This window comes from Schistocerca piceifrons, chromosome 6 (assembly GCF_021461385.2).
Source record: "Schistocerca piceifrons isolate TAMUIC-IGC-003096 chromosome 6, iqSchPice1.1, whole genome shotgun sequence".
Lineage (NCBI taxonomy): Eukaryota > Metazoa > Arthropoda > Insecta > Orthoptera > Acrididae > Schistocerca > Schistocerca piceifrons.
In genome coordinates this window covers 482,385,236-482,409,641 of record NC_060143.1, presented here as the reverse complement: position 1 = coordinate 482,409,641, position 24,406 = coordinate 482,385,236, and the positions used below count along the sequence as shown (strand labels likewise).

The 24,406-nt window shown below is 43.8% G+C and overlaps 1 pseudogene; it reads right to left on the bottom strand.

Annotated features, from left to right (window-relative positions):
* Positions 1-12,114: 12,114 nt before the first annotated feature.
* Positions 12,115-12,232, bottom strand: LOC124803583 (annotated as a pseudogene).
* Between the last annotated feature and the right edge of the window lie 12,174 nt (positions 12,233-24,406).

The following is a 24,406-nucleotide window of genomic DNA, read 5'->3' as shown; positions in this document are numbered from 1 at the left end:
ATTTTACGATTGCCTTGAACTTTTTCCATAGACACTCAACATTGTCAGTGTCGGAACAGAAATTTTCGTTTTGATCTGTTAGGTAGTCTGAAATCTGCCTTCTATCACTCTTGCTAAACAGATAAACCTTCCTCCCTTTTTTTTATATTCCTATTAACTTCCATATTCAGGGATGCTGCAACGGCCTTATGATCACTGATTCCCTGTTCTACACTTAAAGAGTCGAAAAGTTCGGGTCTGTTATCAGTAGGTCCAAGATGTTATCTCCACGAGTCGGTTCTCTGTTTGATTGTTCGAGGTAATTTTCGGGTAGTGCACTCAGTATAATGTCACTCGATGCTCTGTCCCTACCACCCGTCCTAAACATCTGAGTGTCCCAGTCTATATCTGGTAAATTGAAATCTCCACCTAAGACTATAACATGCTGAGAAAATTTATGTGAAATGTATTCCAAATTTTCTCTCAGTTGTTCTGCCACTAATGCTGCTGAGTCGGGAGGTCGGTAAAAGGAGCCAATTATTAACCTAGCTCGGTTGTTGAGTGTAACGTCCACCCATAATAATTCACAGGAACTATCCACTTCTACTTCACTACAGGATAAACTACTACTAACAGCGACGAACACTCCACCACCGGTTGCATGCAATCTATCCTTTCTAAACACCGTCTGTACCTTTGTAAAAATTTCGGCAGAATTTATCTCTGGCTATAACGATTTCAGCTTCGGTGCTTTCTATCAGCGCTTGAAGTTCTGGTACTTTACCAACGCAGCTTTGACAGTTGACAATTACAATACCGATTGCTGCTTGGTCCCCGCATGTCCTGACTTTGCCCCGCACCCGTTGAGGCTGTTGCCCTTTCTGTACTCTCCCAAGGCCATCTAACCTAAAAAACCGCCCAGCCCACGCCACACAACCCCTGCTACCCGTGTAGCCGCTTGTTGCGTGTAGTGGACTCCTGACCTATCCAGTGGAACCTGAAACCCCACCACCCTATGGCGCAAGTCGAGGAATCTGCAGCCCACACGGTCGCAGAACCGTCTCAGCTCTGTACCAAAGGTCCGCAGTCAGTCCTGTCGACGATGCTGCAGATGGTGAGCTCTGCTTTCATCCCGCTAGCGAGACTGGCAGTCTTCACCAAATCAAATAGCCGCCGGAAGCCAGAGAGGATTTCCTCCGATCCATAGCGACACACATCATTGGTGCTGACATGAGCGACCACCTGCAGATGGGTGCACCCTGTACCCTTCATGGCATCCGGAAGGACCCTTTCCACATCTGGAATGACTCCCCCCGGTATGCACACGGAGTGCACATTGGTTTTCTTCCCCTCTCTTGCTGCCATTTCCCTAAGGGGCCCCATTACGTGCCTGACGTTGGAGCTCCCAACTACCAGTAAGCCCACCCTCTGCGACCGCCCGGATCTTGCAGACTGAGGGGCAACCTCTGGAACAGGACAAGCAGCCATGTCAGGCCGAAGATCAGTATCAGCCTGAGACAGAGCCTGAAACCGGTTCGTCAGACAAACTGGAGAGGCCTTCCGTTCAGCCCTCCAGAATGTCTTTCGCCCCCTGCCACACCTTGAGACGACCTCCCACTCTACCACAGGTGAGGGATCAGCCTCAATGCGGGCAGTATCCCGGGCAACCACAGTCGTAGTCCGATAGGGGGATGCGTGGGACGAGCTGGCCGTCCCCGACAAACCCCCATCCGGACCCCCACAGTGATGCCCATTGGCAACAGCCTCAAGCTGTGTGACCGAAGCCAACACTGCCTGAAGCTGGGAGCGAAGGGATGCCAACTCAGCCTGCATCCGAACACAGCAGTTGCAGTCCCTATCCATGCTAAAAACTGTTTTGCAACGAACGTCTGAACTAATCTACAGAGAGCGCAAACAAATAGACAAAATTTAAACGGTTATTAAAATACAAGATTGCCTAGTAAATGCAGTAATGCTGCTACTTGCGCACTGCTGACACTGCTCGGCGGCGGAAGGAGACTATGCGATTTTACACTATTCAGTTACTAAAACGCGATGCTACAACTCTCAAATACTATAATACACCCGAAATTTATGAATTAAACAATGCAAGTACCAGAAACACGCAAAGAAATTAAGAATTAAACTATGTAACAAATGAGTGAGCTAGGAGTATACGACTTGCTGCTGCAGCTGCTTATCCATTTTATAGCTGCTTATCCATTTTATAGCTGCCAAACTACAAAAGATAGAAACACAATTCCAACGTTCCTCGAAAGAGAAAAGTTCAAAACTTTTATGCATTCAGTGTGAGAACCGTTTGTTACACGACAAATGCCAGAACAGTGGCTCATTTTCTGCCACACACGAAGCAGCTGGTCTCTCGTTATCGAATTCAAAGCTTCAACATTGCGATGTCGCATATTTCCAAGCCAACGTGCTTAGAGAATTTTGAAGTCATAAACGGATCAAGAGCCATCTGTCTAGATACTCTGTAACCATAATGACGTCGAAACGGAAGTTGACAGAGAAGGACGAAACACTAAACACGTTTTTCCAAATCTGTTTCACTGTTTCGTTCGTCGCACTAACGTCAAGATTACAAATCGAAATGAACAACCGCAGGACAGCAGATCAACTGAAATTACTCAACAGGGAACCGAGGTAAGGCTACTGGACTTAGTATACCAATATGAATCTACATAGTGATCATCTTATAGTAGCAGCCTATCGTAGGTAAGTGGAGGAGGGAAGCATTCTTCGTGATTGAATAAAAGCGCAGGTCATTTCCATTTTTATGAATCACTGAACAGAAATACAATACTGCAGACATATGTCGCCGAAGTTATTATGATTTACGATTGTGGATCATTTTTACGCTCGCGTATTACGACTTTTCTGGAGACTGAAAATCTCCTTTCTTGGAAACGACGTGGATGCCATAAACAACGGTCTTGGAACCCAGCTCGTTCTATTCGTCAACGGCACTCAGAACGCAGTAGATACGGGAATCAGGTTGATTCTCCCCCCACCCCCTATATGTGGATACAGTTCCGCACTGCCGTCTAACGAACAAAACACGAGCTTAGGAAATGTCGACCAACTGTGTGGTCGGGTTGTTTCTAGCAAACAGAACACAGCAAGTCATTCTAATGAAGAGAACTCTTCAGATGTAAAAGTAACTTCGAGTGTACCCAATAGGAGTGTTATAGGACAATTACTTTTTCCAGTCTACGTAAGTTCCATGAGACCCTTCGCAGATGATCCCCTTGTATGGCAGATGTGCCAACGCCAAAAAATGTGAAATGGAAGAAGACTTACAGAGGATCAGCAGTACGTGCAGCGACCGGCACTTGGCCACAACATAAACGAATGTGGCTTATTGTGTATAAATCGACAGAATACTTATTACTGTATGAATACATTATTGTAGAATAATCACTGGGAGCAGTTTCACCTTTTAAATATCTGTGAAAATGGGTTCTAAACAATTTAAAAGCGAACGACAACATAAAACTAATAACGTGTAAAGCGGATGGCAGACTGAGCTTCATTAGAAAAAATGAAATCTGCGTATGGAATTTCTGAACTGGAGTTCGGCGCCTGGTGCAAGTATTTTATGCTGACGAACTGGTGATGAGAACAACGCAATACCCTATCTCGAGCGGAGGAAATCGACAACCTGGCCGGGAAACGAACCCGGGCCCTGTGATCGACAGTGAGCAAGGCCAACCACAAAACGGCGCACTGCTGAGAGATTCTTTGGAACAATCGTTAGGAAGTACAGTCCATCCACAAAGAAAGTAGTTCACAGAACCTCGTTCCACCAAGAATATCGCTCGTCTTTCTCGGATCCGTACCAGATAGAACTGGTAGAGGAAACAGAGAAGATCCAAAGAAGAGCAGCGTGTTTCGTTACAGGTTCATTAAGTAAGCGTGAATACATGACGGAGAGGCCAGTCAATTACAATAGCTCATGTTACAAGAGGGGAGTTGTGTATCATTGAGTAGTTTACATAGTAATATGTATCATTAGCAGCATCACAATGACTACAGTCTCCTACCTAGGCGCTACAAGGGATGTGTCACAATGCGATGATCATAGAATTCTTTATGTTTCTGATAGGTACACTACTGGCCATTAAAACTGCTACACCACGAAGATGACGTGCTACAGATGCGAAATTTAACCGACAGGAAGAAGATGCTGTGATATGCAAATAATTAGCTTTTCAGAGCATTCACACAAGGTTGGCGCCGGTGGCGACACCTACAACGTGCTGACATGAGGAAAGTTTCCAACCGATTTCTCATACACTAACAGCACTTGACCGGCGTTGCCTGGTGAAACGTTGTTGTGATGCCTCGTGTAAGGAGGAGAAATGCGTATCATCACGTATCCGACTTTGATAAAGGTCGGATTGTAGCCTATCGCGATTGCGTTTTATTGTATCGCGGCATTGCACCTCGCGTTGGTCGAGATCCAATGACTGTTAGCAGAATATGGAATCGGTGGGTTCAGGACGGTAATACGGAATGCCGTGCTGGATCCCAACGGCCTCGTATCACCAGCAGTCGAGATGACAGGCATCTTATCCGCATGGCTGTAACGGATCGTGCAGCCACGTCTCGATGCCTGGGTCAACAAATGGGGACGTTTGCAAGACAACAGCCATTTGCACGAACAATTTGACGACGGTTGCAGCAGCATGGACTATCTGCTCGGAGACCATAGCTGCGGTTACCCTTGACGCTGCATCACAGACAGGAGCGCCTGCGATGGTGTACTCAACGACGAACCTGGGTGCACGAATGGCAAAGCGTCATTTTTTCGGATGAATCCAGATTCTGTTTACAGCATCATGATGGTCGCACCCGTGTTTGGCGACATCGCGGTGAACGAACATTGAAACGTGTATTCGTCATCGCCATACTGTCGTATCAACCGGCGTGATGGTATGGGGTGCCATTGGTTACGCGTCTCGGTCATCTCTTGTTCTCATTGACGGCACTTTGAACAGTGTACATTACATTTCAGATGTATTACGACCCGTGGCTCTACCCTTCGTTCGATCCCTGCGAAACCCTACACTTCAGCAGGATAATGCACGTCCGCATGTTGCAGGTCCTGTACGAGCCTTTCTGAATACAGAAAATGTTCGACTGCTGCCGTGGCCAGCACATTCTCCAGATCTCTCACCAACTGAAAACATCTGGTCAATGGTGGCCGAGCAACTGGGTCGTCACAATACGCCAGTCACTACTCTTGATGAACTGTGGTATCGTGTTGAAGCTGCATGGGTAGCTGTACCTGTACACGCCATCCAAGCTCTGTTTGACTCAATGCCCAGGCGTATCAAGGCCGTTATTACGGCCAGAGGTGGTTGTTCTGGATACTGATTTCTCAGGCTCTATGCACCCAAATTGCGTGAAAATGTAATCACATGTCACTCCTAGTATAATGTATTTGTCCAATGAATACCCGTTCATCATCTGCATTTCTTCTTGGTGTAGCAATTTTAATGGCCAGTAGCGTAAGGTGGCTACCAGAGACAGAGATTGTTTTTAAGACTCGCGTGCGTATTGACCAATTTAAATCCATACAATAACGCTCAGGTGCAATTGATATGGGTATATAAAACTCAAGTGTAGCCAGCATGTTAACACACTACTCTCACACCATAGCCAGTGGCGAGGCAGAGAGCTTTGGGTGGGTGTTTGGAGATTCTGGCAGTGGCACTGTATAAACATTATAGTAATGTTGAAACTTCCTGGTAGATTAAATCTGTATGCTGGGCTGGGACTCGAACATGGAACCTTGTCTTTTGCACGACGCTCTTATCAGAGAGCTGTCCAGACACGATTCACGACCCTCCGTCACAGTTTTATCTTCGCCATTAATTATGGTGCTGTCTCCCAAACTTCACAGAACTTCTCCTGCAAGCTTTACCAGACTAGCACACTTAGAGGAAAGGATATTGCGGAGAAATAGCTTAGCAACAGCCAAGTTCACGACGGAATATGAGCTGTTTTTCAAACTATATGCAGAAATGTGACTCTAACCCGATTCCTTTAGTTTCCCGTTCAACGCTCGTGTGTGGATAGCTCTGCATCTTCATTTGCTTTGGGACATGTACTGAACCCTCCATTTATTTTTCACTACAGTCATTACTACGTCTTCCATTCCAGTCCATATCCTCACTCATTTGTTTTCTTGTCTGATCTAGTGATTCCCAACATTCATCTCTCCATAACTCACTGAACGGTACACACTAGCACAAAGGCATAATGACTAAATTTTCTGTTTCAGACACATCACAACCTTCGTTTGAAAACCCTGTTATCAAGAGTACCTTGGATTACTTTTATTTCATTATTCATTACTTATATTAAATATAATTGACTTCTTATTACTTTCTAAATTTTTTAAATGCAGTCTTCGCTGTTTTCGAAATTTATCTACACTGGAGGCAAGCACAACAATGTCATTCACAATAAGAGGGCAATTCTGGTATATTGTAATAACACGTATTTCTTCTGTCTATTGCCAGTTTAGGTACCGAAAACTTCTCAACAGCTTCTGAGTGTAATCACTGTGTGCTGATATGGAATCTCCTTCCCTGATTCTTCTGCAGGTCCGAATTTCACACTATCCTCATGAACTCTCTTTAAAGTTGTATCTTGCGCGTATATATTCTTCACTGAGCTAACATAATTTCGATCAATGCCTTGGTTCTTGAGTATGGTTTGTGCAAACTTTGTTTAAATTCAGTCAAAGGTTTTCTGAAACTATGTATTAATTCAATTCATGAGCTGAAATTGCCGCTCTCGGATGCCACAGTGCGATTTCCCGCATACTAGCGGTACAAAAATATCTGTTATATTTCGTCCCACGCATGATTTTGGTAGAAAGTGGACATCAAAATAAGTCGGTTTGGCAACACTAAACACATGTGTGGCATGTTTCTCTATTCAATCCGCATAGCCCTGTTGTACGGTTGCTGTGGTAGATAGAGCTTCGCGTTAGAATATTCGAGGTCGAGAGTTCTATTGACGCTCTAGTTCAAATTCTTATTTTTTATTTTCCAATTTTAGACTACGTGGTATGACGTCTGGCTTCTTACTCGTTTTACAGGAATTACGACAGGGCTTATAATAAAAAGTGCAATTATTTGATACTGACCATTTTTGAAATACGGGAGTACAGTCCCGTCATTATTCGTCTTTTAACGACGTATTTTTGTTTTAAACGTTTACTCCCTTAGTTTCCGCGCATCCTCCCCCCTTCCCCCTATAATTTCCCGCCCATTGTCAGTAATGTGTCCCTTTTTTAACGTTGGGGGGAAGGGGTATAAACGAAGGAAACGGACGTAATGTTGACAAAGGACCTGAAAGAATGGAGGGGTGTATTACGTGGAGAGGAAGAGAGTAAATATTTAATAAGGAACTACGTCTTTAAAAATGGAAGGATAAAACCATTGTGCTCCATATTTCTGTGTCTATCAAATAACTGTATGTTTTTACTTTTTTATGTTTATTTATTTTTTTGTATAAGACATGCTGTAATTGCTGTATGACGACTAAGGAGGCATATGTTCTGTCACGCAGTCTGAAATCAGAAAATAAAAAAAAAGCGCTATCCCTGGAATCGAACTCGAGTGTTATAATGCTAAACTGTTCCCACTCCACCCGCCGTGGAGCACAACTGCAGACAACTGAATGAGAGTATTTGTGGTGCAAGTGATTACAGTATTGCCAAATGGCCTTTCTTTGACGTCTATTTTATACATTTTCTACCAAAAATTTGTATGCGACAGAATTTTGTTGGAGACATTTTGTGGTATGATGTATCAGTACCACCCCACGATATATCCAGGCTGGTAGAATAGCAACCTTCGGTCTGACGTCGACAGCGGTCGACGGGATGCAGTGGAGCCAATGGTGCACATCCGCTGTGCCACAACTCCAGTGGCTGTCTACTACATGCTAGCAGCCTCCACTCTCCAGGACACTAAGCAGAAGCTGCCCAGTCACTGCTCTGTGTCCATAATTGTTGCTATTGGACGAGTTGGACTCTGTTTCGGGTCTTCCTTCGATTGGAGAAATACAAGTTAAGTAAACCTTCTGTGCTCTGTGATGACTTGTTCGCTAATCATTTGTGCTCTTGTCCAGCTTTCCAAAGACGACAGTTGCTACACCACTCTACGTACAAAGTCGTACACAGCACATTTTTGTACTGTTAGTATGAAAGGAATCACGCTGTGCCGTCTCAGTGCAAAAATTTTGGTGCACGCTGTATAACTCTGTTCACTACTGACATCCATTGTGCAGTAATCACTCTTACAGTTTGATTGGTTTTGACTGAATAAAATCCAATGTTTTTTCTATACAACAGAAAAAAACAAGCTTGGTTGCTCAAGATAGGATTATTCAAGCTTCACACTTGACGCGTTTCGCCTGTTCTAGGCATCATCAGACAACCTGGGCAAATTACAAACTAGTATAAGTATAAACTGCTAATAAAGGCAATAGTAAACGAATAAATAAAGAATAACAAGAGGAACACATACACCGTCTGGACTACTGAGCATAGGGCCACATTTGTGCTTCAGGGAGAGTTGAGGGGTATAAATTTCTACTCATAAAATAATGCACCATAACTGAAGTTACCGATAAAAATTCTTGCTAATCGTAACCGAGGCGTCGAACGCAATTAAGTGTCCCATAGAAGTGGGAGGTAACAGCCAGAAAGCCATTGCGAACGCTTCATTATATCACCTAGAAGCAACACGAAGAAAGGTAATGACAGTAGCAAAAAGAAAGCTATTGAAGAGTGCGAGGATACCTAACGCAGGCAAATAGGCATGTTCAGTGAGCAGAAAAAACTCCCGGGCGCAAAATACACCCATATACACTCCTGGAAATGGAAAAAAGAACACATTGACACCGGTGTGTCAAACCCACCATACTTGCTCCGGACACTGCGAGAGGGCTGTACAAGCAATGATCAGACGCACGGCACAGCGGACACACCAGGAACCGCGGTGTTAGCCGTCGAATGGCGCTAGCTGCGCAGCATTTGTGCACCGCCGCCGTCAGTGTCAGCCAGTTTGCCGTGGCATACGGAGCTCCATCGCAGTCTTTAACACTGGTAGCATGTCGCGACAGCGTGGACGTGAACCGTATGTGCAGTTGGCGGACTTTGAGCGAGTGCGTATAGCGGGCATGCGGGAGGCCGGGTGGACGTACCGCCGAATTGCTCAACACGTGGGGCGTGAGGTCTCCACAGTACATCGATGTTGTCGCCAGTGGTCGGCGGAAGGTGCACGTGCCCGTCGACCTGGGACCGGACCGCAGTGACACACGGATGCACGCCAAGACCGTAGGATCCTACGCAGTGCCGTAGGGGACCGCACCGCCACTTCCCAGCAAATTAGGGACACTGTTGCTCCTGGGGTATCGGCGAGGACCATTCGCAACCGTCTCCATGAAGCTGGGCTACGGTCCCGCACACCGTTAGGCAGTCTTCCGCTCACGCCCCAACATCGTGCAGCCCGCCTCCAGTTGTGTCGCGACAGGCGTGAATGGAGGGACGAATGGAGACGTGTCGTCTTCAGCGATGAGAGTCGCTTCTGCCTTGGTGCCAATGATGGTCGTATGCGTGTTTGGCTCCGTGCAGGTGAGCGCCACAATCAGGACTGCATACGACCGAGGCACACAGGGCCAACACCCGGCATCATGGTGTGGGGAGCGATCTCCTACACTGGCCGTACACCACTGGTGATCGTCGAGGGGACACTGAATAGTGCACGGTACATCCAAACCGTCATCGAACCCATCGTTCTACCATTCCTAGACCGGCAAGGGAACTTGCTGTTCCAACAGGACAAGGCACGTCCGCATGTATCCCGTGCCACCCAACGTGCTCTAGAAGGTGTAAGTCAACTACCCTGGCCAGCAAGATCTCCGGATCTGTCCCCCATTGAGCATGTTTGGGACTGGATGAAGCGTCGTCTCACGCGGTCTGCACGTCCAGCACGAACGCTGGTCCAACTGAGGTGCCAGGTGGAAATGGCATGGCAAGCCGTTCCACAGGACTACATCCAGCATCTCTACGATCGTCTCCATGGGAGAATAGCAGCCTGCATTGCTGCGAAAGGTGGATATACACTGTACTAGTGCCGACATTGTGCATGCTCTGTTGCCTGTGTCTATGTGCCTGTGGTTCTGTCAGTGTGATCATGTGATGTATCTGACCCCAGGAATGTGTCAATAAAGTTTCTCCTTCCTGGGACAATGAATTCACGATGTTCTTATTTCAATTTCCAGGAGTGTAACTCGGCAAATGAAAAGGCACTAATAAAAATAAAGAAACAGCTAAAATTATTAGTAAAAATGTGAAGCAACGAAGCCCGAGTGGCTTTCTGGCTGTTACCTTCCTGTTCAATGAGACGCCTCGCTTACGATTGGGAAGAATTTTTATCCATAAGCTCAGTTATGGCGCAATATTTTGAGTCGAAATGTGTACCCCTCACCTCTATTGAACCACAAATGTGGCCCTGTGCTCCATAGTCCAATCGGTGTATGTTTTCCTCTTGTTATTTTTAATTTTTTGATTTGTTATTGCCTTCAATAGAAATTTGTACTTATACCTAGTTTGCAATTTCGCCAGATTATCTGATGGTGCCTAGAACAGGCGAAACGCGTCATGTCAAGATTTAATCTACCCTCTTTATTTGGCCAATATCTGTTTTCAGAAATTTTGGAGCATCCTGTACGTTTGTTACAATTTTTTTTCTGAAGAAATTCTTAAGCCAGTTCTGATCGCTATTTCTTCCGGGAGATTTATTGTGTTATAGCAGTTGCCACATTTTCGGAAAGTGTAGTAAAATCATCTGCAAATGCAAGACAATTGGTTTCGATCGTTTTGCTTCCTCTTCCTAACCTTATAGGTGAGATGTTCAGTTCAATAAGTTTTTCTCTAACACACTATTAAAAGAATCGGGGATAGCCCGTCACTTCATCGTACGCCTGTTTCTATTTTTAAAGGCTGCGAAATTTCTCCCTTTAATTTTACTTTACAGACTGTATCTCTAAGTGTTTTACGGATTAGGTTTGCCAGTTTACACTTCACGCTGAATTCTCGAATTATTTTATCTATAATTTCTCTGTCAACAGGATCGGAAGCCTTTTTGAAATCCACGAGCATAACTACAATATCCTTTGAGCTAAGTAATTTGTGGCGGGTTACTGACTTGAGATTAAAAATTTATTCTGAACATGACCTTCCCTTCCTAGAACCACCTTGATATTCACCTAAATGACTGTCTAGTGTCGTTTCTATTCTGCTTACTAAAATCTTGGAAAACGCTCTATACGCTACTGGCAGTAAAGAGATTCCTCTGTAGTTGTTTACATATTGTTTTTAACCTTTTCGTGGAGTGGATGTATCAAGGCAACTTTCAATTCCTTTGGTTTTTTTTTTCTATTTTCCAGATTTCTTCAAAGCAAAAATTTAGCTCCTTTGCTATACTTAGCAAGGACCCCTTCAAAAGTTCAGCTGTAAAAGAATTTTATCCACTAGCTTTGCTGTTTTTGAGGGTCTTAACTACTTCTTGAATTTCTTCTGTTGTTGGTGGTAAATATTCTTCCGAATTTGCATTAATATCTTAGAATTTCAATTTATGACTTGGCTCAGGACAGTCCAGAAGCTGATGAAAATATCTTGCCAGTATTTCAATGATTTTAATGTTTTTCTCTTTTATTCTATGTTGTTGGTGCCACATTTAGTGAATGTCTTCTATTATTACGAAGAAACTTGGAACATAACTACTATCTTAATGGGTTAATTCGTGAGACAGCCCAAAGCACTCTGCGGGACGATGCACTGTATTTGTTCACAGAGCTAAAATAATGGCGTGGGACGAAAGCCTCCCGCCGGGTAGACCGTTCGCCTGGTGCAAGTCTTTCTAATTGACGCCACTTCGGCAACTTGCGCGACGATAGGGATGAAATGATGATGATAAGGACAACACAACGCCCAGTCCCTGAACGGAGAAAAATCTCCAGCCCAGCCGGGAATCGAACCTTGGCCCTTAGGCTGTCCAGTCTGTCGCGCTGACCACTTTTTTTTTATGGCAACAGCGCATGGCGGCCTGGATGGTCACCCATCCAAGTGCCGACCACGCCCGACAGCGCTTAACTTCGGTGATCTCAAGGGAACCGGTGTATCCACTGCGGCAAGGCCGTTGCCTGACTCAGCTACCGGGGACGGACCACAGAGCTCAGAGTAAGGAATGGCTGACACGGGGAACGCACTGCTGCCCCCTCAGACGGTGTTTATCGGTGCGAGTCTTGTGGTGAACTGAAGCGGGCAGCAGACGAGTGGTGGTTGACAGTTGTATTACTGATGTCTTCCTGGCCCGGCGGCACTGAATGCCGGCAGGTAATTGGTTGGGACGTTGTCAGGGCAGGACAGCGAAGGGGCCGCGCCACTTCCTGCACAGGCCAGGCGTGTCCGGCTCGTTTCTGAATACAACATTCACGGGGAACCCAGGTCTTTTCAAAGCAGCGTGCCAGAAGATCATTCCGACACATCTGCGCACTAGTAAACGGAGCCAGTGCCTACGTACAGCTCTGCATCTGTACTCTTCAAGACGCCATATGGTGTACGGCGAGCGGTTTATGATGAACCGGAAACATTTTTTTCCCATCCTCTTTGTAACTTTCCCCATGCTCGGGGTCGATAAAAATAGTCATCACTCAAACGATTCACAAAAATCAAGCTGCGAATATAATTAATGTCATGTGGTAAATTGTAAATCTGCAGTCTCGAGGTTTCTGGACCCAGAGTTTACATGTGCCCTCAAGTTTTTCTAATTATATACTGTGGAAACACTGATAAACTCAAAAGAATTCTTCATAGCACAATGTTTGCACCGTAAATAATTCACAGAAGAAAATGTGCAGGACCAAGTTAAATCAGACATGTTTTCGCACTGTTGCCAACATACTGTTCGTTTGGGTGGTGTTTACAGAAATTAAAAGTATAAAAGATATACAAGACTTACTACAACGTCAGTTCGCTCTGTGCTCTCCTCTCCAGTTTTAGGGATGTGACATCTAAAAACCGAATTATAAACATGAACTTAAAAACAGAATTAAGCTGCGTGAAGAATAGCGTTACTTTAATCTATATTAGTATTAAGTTACAAGAGTTTCTCCTTTACTTACTGATTTGTTTCGAAAAGAATATACGTATTTCGAATGCATATATTTATTAAACTTCAAGATATACGAATATGAAACGTTACACATATATTTACGAAACCCTGAAGTTCAGATTACAGATTTTCAATATGTCCTGCATCAGCGACACGATCAATATCACATCTATACTCAAATTCCTCCCATACTCGGGCAAGCATGTCCTTGGTAACTGATGTTATGGCAGTACGGATCTGGTTCTTCAACTCTCCCAGGCTGGCCGCTGTGGCCGAGCGGTTCTAGGCGCTTCAGTCTGGAGCCGCGTGACCGCTTCGATCGCAGGTTCGAATCCTGCCTCGGGCATGGATGTGTGTGATGGCCTTAGGTTAGTTAGGTTTAAGTAGTTCTAAGTTCTAGGGGACTGATGACCTCATAGTGCTCAGAGCCATTTGAACCATTTGAACCAACTCTCCCAGGTTCTGTGAGTTTGGTGGTACAAAAAAGTTGTCTTTAACGAAACCCCGCAGGAAGAAGTCAGAAGAGTCAAATCCAGTAATCGTGGGACCCAGCTGAGAAATGCTAAGTTGCCAGCTGCTTGACGACCAATCCAACGGTTCGGTACAGTTTCATTCATATATTCACGCACTTGGCGACTCCAGTGGGGGGGGGGGGGGGGGGGTGCCCCGTCATGTTGAAAAATGAAATTGTCTTCGTGCAGCCTCGGAAACAACCAGTTTTGTAACATAACGAGATACTGCTGACCGTTAATCGCGTTTCCATCAAAGAATGGGCCGTAAACAGTTGATCGGGATATCGCACGAAAAACATTGACTTCGGGCGAATCTCGTACATGTTCAATGGCTGCATGTGGGTTCTGTAGGCTCCAAATTCGAACATTGTGTTTGTTTACCTGATCACTAACATGGAAAGTCTGTTCTTCACTGAACACGGTGCGTTGTGCGACAGTGTTATCATTGTCAATAGCATCAAGAATCTCGTTACAAAATGCCTCATGTTTGTGTTTGTCATCAGGAAGCAGAGCTTGTAATAGCGGTAACTTGTACAGCTTCATAGCTTCATAACCAAAATACTCCAAACTGTTGTTGTAGACAGTTGTAACTTCCGACTGGCACGACGAGCTGATTTTGAAGGACTTCGTTGGAAAGCAGTTTGAGTTCGTGCAACATTTTCTTCAGGAACACGGGTGCGGCCACGACTTTTTCCTTTACATACACATCCTGTATCTAGAAACTGTCGATACCATTTGCGAATGTTCCACCCATCCGAAGGATCAATCTGGTACCTCAACCAGAAACGTCTTTCCACTGTAATCACGGAATTGCACTTCGAAAACTCGAGAACACAAAATGACTTCTGCTGTAGAGTAGCCATTTTAAACATATGACGGTTACCAAGCAAAACAGAAGACAACTGGCATCTAGCGGCTATTAATATAAACTAGACTATGTATTCGTTTCTGCAATAGCCGAGCCGAGGCGCAGCGAATGATAGTTTGGACAAAATAATACTTTGTAATATGTATTTTTGAAACACCCTGTATATTAATTGATAGCAACCATACTTCAGTCCACTATTATTTTCACAGCAGTGTCTCTCAGAAAAATGAAAGAAATATAATTTTTAAAAAATTTAAAAAGACTGAGAATATATGCGTGGAGTGTCTCCTCTTAAATGAATTATCTTGCTAATTCCTGATCTTAGATTTAGAGAGTGCAATATTTCAAAAGTTTCGGAGAATTTAATGTAGTGATTTACGTTTTAATGTTATGAAATTCTCTGATGCGTTTGGATTATACTGATAAGTGTAAAACACGATATTTTATCCTCCAGCATCAGTTGAATAACTCACCACACATAGTTACACATTTACAGATCGCGCTAAACAAATCTGTCAAAAACACATCTTTCTGGTTGCACACACTTGATTCTTTGTACACACCATCCGCAGACTACCGGGTGATGATAGGGTCGCAGACGCATGCACATTGAAAAGCTGGCAGCGACTGCCCTTGGTAGCAGCCTCCATTTGCCTGTTACTTAACCCACGAATAAGGCATCAGGTGCCGCCGTCCCTTTGATACCAGACTCATTTCTTGTTTTGCTCCCAAACGCAAACATTCCATACCAGCTCAGTGAACACAGCAGCTCTATGTGCTCGCCCTGCCATGCAGATACTGACTGAGTTATATCACAACACAACTGGCAGTAGACTTGGCCTCTGTTTCTATGTTTCGATACAGTGTATCGATACGTGGAACTGTTTCAGTGTTTCGGAACAGCTGTGGTTCACTGTTTCGAAACAGTGGTGTTTCATTTCGCCCCTGTCTCGGATATCCGGACCAGATTCGATCTCGAGCCAGACACAGAAACTGTATCGTTGTTTCAAAATAAGGCTGTTTCAGTCCACTTGTGCTTGGAACGGACTAATTGTATCGAAACAGTGATGTTTCATTCCGGTTGGTTGGTTGGTTGGTTTGGGGGATTAAAGGGACCAGACTGCTATGGTCATCGGTCCCTGTTTCATTCCGCTCTGTGTCGGACGAGATTCAGGCTCGGCACAGGTACTGAAACACAACATAACACTTCATGAACACTTTCAAGAGTGTCGAATTCTTTTTGACAAGCAATAGCATGAAGCTTAAGATATCCGAAAATAAAGCTTCGTTTCTAGCTGACTGTCCTATTACGAAATGGCGTAACATCTGCTTTATAAACACTAACCAAACAATAAAACAACGCATACTATTCACATTCAAAATAATAAATATGTGAAAATCATTCAGTTAAATTACACTTCTTTATAACATACGCTTCTCTGTTCATGTACAGTAATCACAGAAACGCAAGGAAGCGTACAACATTTTGAATAAAAAAAGGTATAGAGTGACAGTTAATAGACATATACATAAATTTGATGTAGGTATAATTGCAAGCAATCTGTTTGACGTATCACTGATAGTGTAATGGTGAACGGGAAGGGCTGGGAAGCATGGTGAATTTATAGTAACGGTTCGAAACACCTTGAAAGACAAAATATTTTTGCTTTTATATTTTGTTATTTATTCGAATTATTTGGCGTTATTTGTGAGTCTATAGTCACTGTGCCTATTATCCACAATGATTCCCTTTGTGTGAATGGAAATTATCAGGATGGGTATATTACCCACACTAAGAGAATATGGGAATCCCAGTAGCATATCCGTTGTTTCTGCAGTTTGCTCCCACCTCCAGTTCCGTTCGTGGTGGTTCTTCTGTCTTCAGCTATGGCTGTCCTCAGCCAATTGAAAAGTATGAAAGTCACACGACACGAAAGCAGCGCATTTGCTGCAGGAAATACGAAACTGCCAAGACGCCTAAGTGATAGTTTCATGCTTTCTGCGATATGATTAGCGCTCTCGCACCTCATTTGTGTTTATATGGACATACTTATAGAGTAGACATTCAAGATGATAAAATGTGTAGGTTTATTAGATTACAAAACACAAACTGTTTCACTGTTTCGAAACAGCGTATCGAAACATTGCATTGTACTGTTTCATTTGTTTCGAAACAGTTACGTTTTTCAGTTTGTCCATCTCTAACTGGCACAGGACGCTGGGAGAACCAAACTCCGCACCCCTCCTCCCTCCACTCCCCTACTCCCCTCCCTCCGCGCCCCTCCAGTTAGTTCCTGTGAAAAAAAAGCATCAGGTGGCAGCAACATTTTGATATTGATACCTGAGCTATTCCTGTCGAAACACATGCTCTCTCTCTGTCTCTCTCTCTCTCCCTCTAAGTGGCTGCTTCCTGCCCAACGAGTGTCTGTTATGTATTGCACTAAACCCCTCTTTTGTTCTAAACAAAGTAGTGGATACCTGGTAGATCCCCAGCTGTGGATGGCTTGGAAATAGTCCTTCACTCTCTCACACAGATTGACCAATTAATTAAATCGACACTCTTTGTGTGTGGGCAGTTTCTCCTTGCACCCTACAGGTGGGTACTAGCATGGTGTATTTGATGGGATTCGAGCTTGCAACTGCCGGGTTTCTGGATTTTTTCCCCTTGCGTTCTATTGGCGGATACTGGCACAATTAGGTCATTTGGTATGAGGTCCATTACGTTGGAAGTAGCTGAGAATTTCAAATTTCAGCCCAATTGCATGCTATGTCTTTAAATGATCTGCATAGGGTTTGGATTGGTGTGTATGCTAGCAATACCACTATCGGAAGCAACAAATTTATCACTTCGGAATTTGACGTTACTATTGGCTTTAAAGGCGCTATATAATCCCCAAATTAGTTCTCTCAGCTTCGCCAGAACGAAGAACGACGACGACAAGGAGGAGGAGGCTGAAGAGGGTCTACCACATGATAGGATAGCAACAACGAAGAATACCATTCCCACCTTCATGCTGCAAGATAGAGTCCACTGGACTGTATTGAGTAGCAGTAAACATCACACACTTTATAACATTCCATTCCATGGTAGTAATTGTCATGGTTAGATGTCAGGGAACACTGAAACTGCTTTATGTTTTCAAATCTTTTAGAGATGATAAAAATTTTATTGTGTGCTGATTTTTATCCACTTGATTTCTCAGGCGTGAAGTTCAGCGTAAAATAAACACGTTTTTACAGCAAAAATATTTTGAGACCTGAAGATGACAGCAGTGCCTGTTCAAACCGGTTGTCTTGAATAGAGGAATATTTTATAAGATCTTGATTGTTTAATGGTGTTTTACAGTCACTGAAATACTTGCACATACCACGCACTCATGTCCTGACGTCCACATCTGACATGGACAGGCGTCTTAGCAATTGGGCCGGGCCCGCAGCCAGACTTGGCACGCCAGAGAGGACCGTCCGGCCATGGATGGTGTCCAGTATGACCGGAGTGGTAGGAATTCGGATGCTATCAACACATCCAGCACCGGCACTTGCCAGTGATCAATACTGAATATTCCCAAATATCCACGTAAAACTCAGAGAACACTCGTAACATACGGATTGTGAAGGCTGCCCAACACATACTCAGTATTAGTTCGCTATTCACCCTCCCAGAGAGTTTCGGAGACTGAGCGATGGCTTGCACCTTGAGCCAGAAATGTCCATTTTTTTCTAGTCAGTGTCTACCTCCAACAACCACCCGGACAGCCAGCAGATTCGTCCTAGGAAACCTGTCACATATTTATTAGTGTAATTACGGAAAAAATATTGCGATTGCAGCCCCAATCTGGTGACATTAGACAATGAGTGAAGTACCCGAAATACCTCCTTCTGACGACTGTGGCGCCGGAAATATCAATATCCATATCCTTCTTATGACTGGACATATTTTTCGACATAAAGTCTTTCATCCACAGTATGGCTATCGATGTGTTTAAATCTCAATTTGCCAAGTCATATCCATAACTCCCTTAAGACCAGGAACAGTTATTTTCTTTGCACATGTCAGAGCACTGACCACATTAACTTAACACTTAACATTTCCGATTATTCCGCATGTGTATAGCATCCGAAAAAAATATTATATGTCCACATTCACACTGGCTAGGTGTCTCAGTTCTCTCCAGTTCTAAACATTTATTTGACATTTAAGTGTCCCAGCCCTTATTTGACATTTAAGTCTCCCAGCCAATCATATTCGAGAATAGATTATAGGCATTTTCAGTTATCGTTTCTGGAAGGTGCTGCATCCCACCAAGACTCTTTCTAACAAGTGTTGTAAAGCACATGCGCCAGGCACTGTGCGATAAGCAACAGTGCTCCCGCAAGTGAAATGGTTCGAAAGACATCACCAATATGGGTTGGTGTACTGTAGTGAACATCGCAGTCGATAGTGCGACAAAGGACATGTGAGGATCTGCTTAGGGGAACCGATGAGAGAATGTTTTTCCTATCCATTATAATACAGACCTATTGTCCGCCCTGCTTGTATACTATAGCAGATCCAGTTGAACTTTCGCATTCGTGTATCCCGCAGGTGTTTTCAAAATGAATCTATCACCCCCTGTGGTCGGTTCGTCAACGCATTGAAATCAGAATTACCCACATCACATCTATCCTCCCCTTACCACTACACATTTGCAATTTTTTCACATGAATAGCAGTCTGATCACAGCCCACAAACGTCTGCCTGCATGTCGGAACATAAGCCACAGTAACTTTACGTTCAAGCAGTATATCATTTCTGACCATCATTTACGGGAGTATAGCATCACAAAAGATTATGCTATGTTCCCACTCACACCAGCTGGGTATAGTTTTGCGCGGCCTCCTGTAGCTTCCCAGCAGCAAAACCCTCCTGCCAAATAGTTATTCTCACATATTCGTCGAGGGATAAAGGGCGCAATTATAGTTAAAAAAACCTTGGTGCCTTTTATTTATGTTACATACATTCTTGCACGGCAGTTGGTGTTTGATGGAATATGAAGAAATGGTACCCCAAGCCAAGTCACAGAACCCTGATAATTCTCTCGCAATCCTATCACATTCCAACAGCACTGTTCCATTAATCACAAGGCTGACAGGTAGAGAAAAACGTAGCACACTATCCCACAGGAGGAAATTCTGAATCATGGAGAGTATACACAGATCGCACAAACAAATTTAAAAGCATACCATCTATAATCCTTCGATATCGAATGACAGTCTATAAATATCACTCATTAAGTGTCCTGGACTCCTTTATCGTATTGCTATGATTACTAAGTTAGAAATATGACAGTGTAATGGTGTGTCCCTTGGAGCAGGTGTCCAGTGAACGAAGTCCCTTGCACAAACCTGTGTAAAGTTTTGTCACCAATACTGCAGACGGACCATATCCTGCAAACTACACTACTGGCCATTAAAATTGCTACACCACGAAGATGACGTGCTAAAGACGAGAAATGTAACCGACAGGAAGAAGATGCTGTGATATGCAAATCATTAGCTTTTCAGAGCATTCACACAAGGTTGGCGCCGGTGGCGACACCTACAACGTGCTGACATGAGGAAAGTTTCCAACCGATTTCTCATACACAAACAGCAGTTGACCGGCGTTGCCTGGTGAAACGTTGTTGAGATGCCATGTGTAACGAGGAGAAATGCGTACCATCACGTTTCCGACTTTGATAAAGGTCAGATTGTAGCCTATCGCGATTGCGGTTTATCGTATCGCGACATTGCTGCTCGCGTTGGTCGAGATCCAATAACGGTTAGCAGAATATGTAATTGGTGGGGTCAGGATGGTAATACGGAACGTCGTGCTGGATCCCAACAGCCTCGTATCTCTAGCAGTCGACATGACAGGCATCTTATCCGCACGGCTGTAACGGATCGTGCAGCCACTTCTCGATCCCTGAGTCAACAGATGGGGACGTTTGCAAGACAACAACCATCTGCACGAACAGTTCGACGACGTTTGCAGCAGCATGGACTATCAGCTTGGAGACCATGGCTGCGGTTACACTTGACGCTGCATCACAGACAGGAACACCTGTGATGGTTAACTCAACGACGAACCTGGGTGCACAAATGGCAAAACGTCATTTTTTCGGATGAATCCAGGTTCTGTTTACAGCATCAGGTTGTCGCATCCGTGTTTAGCAACATCGTGATGAACGCACATTGGAAGCGTGTATTCGTTATCGCCATACTGGCGAATCACCCGACGTGATGGTATGGGGTGCAATTGGTTACATTTCGCGGTCACCTCTTGTTCGCATTGACGGCACTTTGAACAGTGTACGTTACATTTCAGATGTGTTACGACCCGTGGCTCTACCCTTCGTTCGATCCCTGCGAAACCCTACACCTCAGCAGGATAATGCACGACCGCATGTTGCAGGTCCTGTACGAGCCTTTCTGAATACAGAAAATGTTCGACTGCTGCCCTGGGCAGAATATTCTCCAGATCTCTCACCAACTGAAAACGTCTGGTCGATGATGGCCGAGCAACTGGTTCGTCACAATACGCCAGTCACTACTCTTGATGAACTGTGGTATCTTGTTGAAGCTGCATGGGTAGCTGTACCTGTACACGCCATCCAAGCTCTGTTTGACTAAATGCCCAGGTGTATCAAGGCCGTTATTACGGCCAGAGGTGGTTGTTCTGGGTAGTGATATCTCAGGTTCTATGCACCCAAACTGCGTGAAAATAATCATATGTCAGTTCTAGAATAATATATTTGTCCAATTAATGCCCGTTTATTATCTGCATTTCTTCTTGGTGTAGCAATTTTAATGGCCAGTAGTGTATCAATCATAAGACAGGGTTCCTGTGTTGTTCGTTCATAAGCAGTTCCATAAGTTATTTTTCTGCTGTAACATATCCAAGCAGAATATGACTATAGCTTTGTACACCGCAACACATTTTGTTTTTCTGCTATAACTTTGAGGTCTGTGTCAGGAGCTGAACCAGCACTAATACTTTTCGAAACATCGGCTCTCACAGAAAGCTGAACATCACATACTGTAAGCTCAGCTGCTCCCACAGTACACAAGAAGATTGAAGTAAAAGACAGAGGTGATGTTTCTTATTGATAAAAATGTGGACAATATCTCAATATATGGAAACTGCATGAGTTTGCGGCATTGTGGAGCGCTTCCAAACAGCTTTCTAGAGATGATGTCCTCTACATTTAATCCCATCTTCCACAGTTATGGGGTAGCGGATGTCACGGTGTTCTGTTTTCGAAGAGACCCAGAACATTGATTCCGCATAGTAGTGGTGCACATTTCACCCGGGTATGTGATCGCTGTTTCGGTGCCCTAGGTGTTGATCATTCTGACCCCCAGATCTTTGGACACTGCGTCTTTCATTTCTATGATTTACAGTGCATAACCTCATGTGGAACAAGGAGGTATTTTGCAGGATTTAAACCCTTAGAGCACAGATAGTATGCACCATCAGTTGTAAATCCCAGCAGTGGAGGAATGGAATGATTTTCATATACACCCAGTCGTGCATGTAAGTACCCTCATCACTCTACATTTTTCGTCGTATTTTCATCAGTTTTATGTATTTTCCACCAATTTTCGTAATTTTACCAGGTTTTCCATAATTTCAATACATTTAACTGAATTACTCGAGGTCAAAACACCAGTGTCGATCAGCTGTCACGTTAACAAAACGTCTCATCGCGTCCATCTCGTGATGCTATTAGCCAATGGCGTTGCAGCACTGTTCTTAATTTCTGTATCATTGCTAAATGACCCCGTCCATTGCTTTGCGAGGGTCATATACATGTGGACACATTTCAAACCCTGTTACACTGCCTACATCACATGTCACAAACAGTGTTTCATAGTGTAGGAAATAGCCATCAGCAGAGGGGAGGTGCAAAAGCTACGTTCATTAGCTGAAACACTTTTCTAAATTCGGTAAGATTTTATTACGATTTGCCTCTCCCCCTATGTGAATAAGACTCTCAAAGTATTCTCACATGCATAGTATAAAGACAAGAGACTTCTATTTCGTTGAAACTATTGGCTAAGGACTCTGAAGAAAACTCTGGATGCCTTCTCTCTATGTATCTCGTAACTTTTCCTCTGTCTTTAGCCAACCCTAACTGCAACAATGTCTCCAATTTGTTTCGGGCCTGACTTGGAGTAGGAGGGTACTATACCTGCTGACAGCCGACGTCTCGTGAAGGAACAGAAAGAACTGAGTTCCATGCAGTCAATACACCTTGATATTTCTTTTTTGCACAGAGTATAACACTGATTGACACTGGCGATACAGACCGATATTATCATTCCAATACTGTAACTGCTGTTGTGTGAAGACTGTTCCATACCATTCTTACTCCCATCACCCATCCAATTACTCACACTCTCTCTAGATGCTGAGGAATTTAGCACTCCTTATTGGTGTATAGTAGATACGAGCCTGATACATTTGAGAATATTGTGATGATATATCAGACGACTGAGAAAAAGAAGAAACTTAAGATTTATGCATAATAGAGCTCCAGATGGAAAGTGTTTGAAACATTTTACGTAAATCAACTGCGGTATTAATTCTAGGGTATTGTTCTAGAGTCTGGAGTCAGGACCAACAGCATGCTAGGAAGAGAAAAATGATCGTAAAACATAAACACACGCACTCCTAAGACTTTACGGTTCTGCACTTAAACACGCTACAATGTTAAAGCCATGTGGTTTCCAAAATATTAGTCATGTGGAATGCAACACTCCTAACGCAGTAATGCAGGAAGTGTATATCCAAAATCTGATATACATTCACCCTCCAAGTTTTCTATCGCACTGATTTTGGTGACAAACTTTGAGATAACAAACTGCTCCCTTCCACACCAAATAAAAACATCGATTATTTGTGATACATGCACAATACAGCTTTCTGGAGGTGTATAACGCCCACCGTTCGCATCCGATTACGGTTCAGGAATTATACTATACTCGCATCAGTCCTATAAAGTGATCGCCAGCAATGGAAAATGCACAAACCAACGACTTCTTATGAGGAAATACTCGTAGACAAATGCATAGTAATGGGGATTTGAAATGTGAAATTACACACCATTATGCACTGATTGTATGAAAAGGGCATCTGTCAAGCAAATGTATACGCTGTATTTACAATAGCTCACAAACTCCTGTCACTAACTAAGAATCACCGCAGTAATGAAACTTACGACTCGATTTGTGTCCAAAATGTGGTAGGAGAATGGAGTACTTCACTTACAATTTTGTTCGTCTAGAGGAGTGTGCCAAAATAGGTTTTCCATTGCTTTGGTAGACATGATTCATCACACATGTGTTGGAAGTCCTCTGCTGACTGCAGTATTTAGAGGTTTGCTGTTAATGATCGCAGGTAGATAGCGCTCTAAGTCACACACAGAACGTGCAGTTGTATATGAGGCCAATGCAGGTTGTACCACACAACTGGTACAACTCGAAGAGAAGATGGAAAAAATGGTTAAATTTGCGACCTGCTGACCCACTCCCTCTCTTTGGAATGCATCATCAGCCTACCATTAAACCCAACCTTGTTACAACCCCTCTCAACCGATTACTCTATCTACCTTCTATCATTCTTTAATGCATATCCATGTCAGTTAAGAGGCAGATGGCTCACTTTTTCAGGAAAGCATGAAAAACAGCAGTCATCTTTTATGCATCCCTATTACCTCATTTGACATACAGTAGTAACTTGTTAGAAACCCTGCTGCAACTGTTCTGCAAGGTATTTGTTAGCTGACACTGCATGGTTATGA